Below are 4,717 nucleotides of genomic sequence, written 5' to 3' on the forward strand. Positions count from 1 at the left end.
ACAGTCCAGCTATGTATTCTTAAACCCGCCCTACCTCTCTCAATTGTGGTTACTCATATACTCCCCTTTCTTATCAAGACATTGTGCTCATTCCCAAATTGTAACCACAAGTAATCAAGTATGGAAAATAGTCTATCATCAGAGATAAGCTAAATAAGAAAGAAGGATTTCTAATCACTAAAAATGTCACAGATGAACCATTTCAGACAACTCATTTATCCAGCTACTAAAAAGACAATGAAAAGAAAAAATGTCATAATTGGGATAGTCACTGATGAAGAGAAAACACTGGACTTTTCTGTAGTTTTTTATGAATCAACTTGATCAAAAACAAGTTTATGAATTTAACATAATTATATTGGTTCAAATTTTAGATATAGATCATTTTTTTGAGGGACAATATTTTAACACTTGAATAGTGTTCAAGTTTCAAAAAGAATTAAGCAAGCTAACAGTACTGGATAGCAGATATTCCATCTTAGCCCCAAAAGAAAAAGGAACTTTTTGCCTAATATCATACTCAAAATTTTGCAAAAAATATTTTATAAATTAAAACTAAATGTTCTTGTTTAAATGTAAGGCAATTGAAGAATATTAATTACCAAGTCCAAATTACAAAAATCTTCCTTTTGGCCCATATATAATGTCACAAACATGAAAATCTAAAAGGAAACATTGATTAAATACTGAAGCAAGTGTCTAATCTCAATCCAAAAGAAAAAAAAAAGCTCAGTTGAATATATATATCAGCATAATAGCAAATCTGAAGATATGTGCATATTGCAAATATAAAGCTATAATACTGAAAAAGATCCTTTTGTAAATAAAGAAATTGAAAAGTAAAACATAAAGGAGGTAATTGTGGTCACTATATAGCTTGTTAAATGTTTATATTAAAAACACATTATATATGTGCTGTTTTTTCTTAGCTACATAATCTTTCCTCTCAGCAGATCATTCTGTATTCCCGTAACAACTTATGTCTATCTTTATATTCAAAGTCAACCCATAACATTAATATTTTCTATTTGCTTGCTTATTTTCTTTGCCAATTGTATGTTGGGTAAAGGCATGAACTTCACTTATCTATTTTATTGTTATGAATTTGTGCCTAGCACAAATCCTAACAGATAAAAATGTTCATACCAAAGGTATTAAAGTAAATTCACTTTATGTAGGCTAAGCGAGTAAGAAAAGAAAAGAAAAAAAAAACAACAACAAATGAGTAAAGGCAAAGGATATTTATTCAGAAATTTCTTTAGCAAGGAATCAGTCTCTGTCACTTGAATTTTGACAGAAACTCAAAGACAGCCTCTTGGGTAGGAAAGTTTTATGGGGAAAAAATGGAAGGCTTCAGGTGTGTCCTGATTGGCAGCTGTTGACATGGGCAGGTTTATTACAAGGGAGATGTCATATGTGTTTGGGTAAGGGTGCACATTTAGCTTTTGCTGGTTGATACTAAATTGGAAGAAGACAATCATTGAGAAAGGTATCAATTATTAATCAAGTCCTGGCTATTTGGGGCCAAATGCAACAGGGGCTATTGTTTGGCTTTGTGGAGTATTATCTAAAGATAGTGATATGACTTTCTACAAGTTTGGCTTATAAATAATAGGATGGTTTCATTTACTGGTTACTATAATAATGAGTCAGTTTCCTGAGCAAGTTACTTACAGATTGTGGATCAGAGGTCTATTTTAAATATATGATCTTGCCATTGTTTGTGTATCCAGTCTCTCACAGTTTCTTTCTCATCTAATTAAGAACATTAGAAAAGTTATAAATATTAAAGAGTTTATAGGACATTGTCATGATACATAATATTTCACACAAAAAATAGCATTCTTCTAATATGTCTATAGAAAAATAGAGATATGCATAAAAATAAAGCATGAAGTCTCTAAGTGTCATCTGATCTACCTTAAACTTCAATATATAAGCAATTTTAAAATTCTATTTTGGACATTTATTAGATCATAGGTCTTCAAAAACTTCTAAAAGTGGACCAAAATAGATAGAATGTTTTAGACCTAAAAGTGAAAATAGTAACTATAATTGAAGGGGGACAAGAGGCTGGATTGCTATGCATCTGGGTTAAATCTCATATTGAAACATACAGACAAACCCTGATGTGGAATTCTTTAGTTTTTTATGAATCACTGCTAAGTAGCTCAAATGACTTGATCAGATTCTAGTAAACATTCTAATAATCCAGTAAGCATTGGTTTAGCACAGGTTGTCATAATGACCAAGTTGTAGGGAATGGTTTGGAAAATACTAGTGCTATTACTCCATTGGTGTTTGGAGACCAGCAAGCAAAAATAAAAACTTTTTCACAGTGGTCTGTATTTGGTTGTGTCACAAGTAATCATAATTATTATGTAAGTTGTATTTAAATACTGAGTTTCCCAGATAAGAAGACACATATTTGATAACAATGACTACAAAATTAACGTAAGGATAGAAAACCTTCTTAGATAACTCATAGATGTTGTAGTATAAATACTTCATGGCAAAAGATCAAAACTGAGTTAATTTTTATGGTATAGAAGAACAATTAGAAAATTTTTAAAATGCATTTGATTTCACCCACTTTTCAGAGGAAAATATTAGAAAAAAAATAAAAAGACTTTGCCTTGATTATAGTTTATATTCTATATTCATATAAAGTAGATGGAATTCAAGCCACAGGGTGTAGTAATAACTTCTCCATCCTCTAATGAAAACCCCAAACCCATTTGTCTAATCATATATAAAATAGAAAAATTTAATTTTCAGTGTGTTCTATGCACCTTGGTTTATTTTCTTTTCCTTTGAAATGTGTCTCTTCAACTCACTGCTAGCCCTAAATCATACATGCTCTTCTGATGAATCTTCCAACAAAATATACAGATTGTCTTACTTATTCTTTCAGAGTACAGGTATTTTGTTAATATTATTCAAATTCAATAAGGATGCATTTTTAGGGACAAACTAATCCAAGATGCTGACATCATAATATGAACAAACGAGATTCCTGCTATCCTGGAAACTATAGCTATCCTGCTATTCCATTAAAGGACTGTTAAAGCCACTTGAGCAACTTACTAATGAACCATAATAAACCAATGTATTCCATGTCAAAGTTTATCTGTTTGTTCTTAAAGTATACTTGTAATTAGCCCAGTATTTATTAACTTCATACAGTATGCTAGCCATTTTAATAGGTGTCTTGAAAAGTTATCTCATCCATTGTTTATATCTGGAGGAATAGTAATCTCCATTTAGCAGATTATAAAACTGAGTGTCTAAAGGTTAATTGCTTTGGTAAAGGTCACACAGGCAGTAAGCAGTAAAACTGTTACTCAGTCCAGTTCCTTTCTGGTCTTCTATTTTCAAAACCACCATTCTTTACACCATCCCTACTGGCTTGTGCTATAGATACAGGAAAGTGAGGTAATGATAAAGCTCAAACATGGCCTGGAAGAAAAATGTATTAAGAAGAAAACAGTATTTCCTACCATCCTTCCATAAATGTCATTGCCTTCCAGACATGGGTTAAACTTCAAACATCATATATGTCTGTATCTTCTTTCACGTTTATAAACTAAACCTCGTAAGTGTATGAGTTTTTCCCAAGTTCCAAGAGCTGCATTACACACAGACTCAAAAGTAGGACTCTCCTCTCCTGACAGTTTGTTCTGAATGCCAGCAAACCATTCTGAAATCAAATCTGTGGTGGAATGATTATCATCTTAGGATGGAGTGCACCTGTGTTATTTTAAATGCTCATTTGTTAATATAATGCCCTCTAAATTAATATAAGTGTGATGGGCTGTTAGACCCAGGCTCCTTGAAATATATTTTCTTAAGTGCTTGTTTATATGTTTAATAACGATCATGTAGGTGTCTAAATAAATTCAACTTAGAGAGTTCCTGGAGAAGAAGCAGGAGGCCTGAAAACTTCAGTGCAATGACTGAAAACCAAATATTTTCCTTTACCCTCTCCTAAATAACTGCTCCAATATAACTACTTTTACATAATGAAAAAGGAGTGTGTTCTTATGACTAGAAAAAGATGAGGCAGCAAGCTTTAAGCTCAGAATTAATGAAAAGGTTCCTTAATATTGAATCAAACCTGTCCCTCTTTTGTTATATTTAGTATTTTAATAAGGAATTAATGATAAAAATGAAATAATTTTAAGGTTGGTTAAGCAGAAGCACTTAATAAGAGTAAATTTTGTTCTTGGTAAAAGGATAATAAATGCAAAGCTATATCTCTTGTCATCGTGTGGTTTCAAAAGGTGACTGAATTTTTCATAACTACAGATCCCTATGTCCTCTCCATAGAGAATCATTGAAAAGTGTATCATTATTATTTTCTATAGTACCATTCGGATCCCCTATGTCTACATTATACTAAAACAATTTTGAAATGTGAAAGGTTTAGTTGACTTTTTTGTTCATATATTCAAAAAAAAACCAGTATGAATTGTACTTTATTTTGTTATTTGACTGAATAGACCATTCCTGGCTACTTGAAGCACAAAATATTCAAACACATGAAAAATAAAGTTCTATGCAATCTCTATTAATAAAGGCATACCTTATAAATACCAATTCCTGGTATCTTTTTCTAAAAAACTTGAGTGTGTTTGCTAAAGCCCACAATATGTGACATGCAGTCACTGTAAAATAATGCAATTTATTATTATTTTGTGACCACTAAGTATAAATT

Source organism: Mustela erminea, chromosome 2, assembly GCF_009829155.1.
Source record: "Mustela erminea isolate mMusErm1 chromosome 2, mMusErm1.Pri, whole genome shotgun sequence".
In the NCBI taxonomy this organism is placed as follows: Eukaryota; Metazoa; Chordata; class Mammalia; order Carnivora; family Mustelidae; genus Mustela; species Mustela erminea.